Below are 265 nucleotides of genomic sequence, written 5' to 3'. Positions count from 1 at the left end.
GCCCAGCCATGGGCCAGCTGAGCTCTCCAACAGACTACCAACGGGGCCTGGGTGGAGTTTGGCTCATTTATTTAAAATAAAACCCACAAGTACTCAGCAAGAGACAGGTTGGACCTAGCCTGTGTCCTCGCAGCCCAGCCAGGTCCTTGTCTACCTGAAGGTGGAAAAAGTCTGTCTCCTTTCGGCAGATGCCAGGCTTGCTGCTGTCTTGATCTCTACAGTCTGGAAGGCAACCTGGGGCAGGACCTGGGAGGTGAGGGGTGTT

Source organism: Pterocles gutturalis, unplaced genomic scaffold, assembly GCF_000699245.1.
Source record: "Pterocles gutturalis isolate BGI_N339 unplaced genomic scaffold, ASM69924v1 scaffold40264, whole genome shotgun sequence".
Taxonomy (NCBI): domain Eukaryota; kingdom Metazoa; phylum Chordata; class Aves; order Pterocliformes; family Pteroclidae; genus Pterocles; species Pterocles gutturalis.
Note: the sequence above shows the minus strand (reverse complement) of the source record.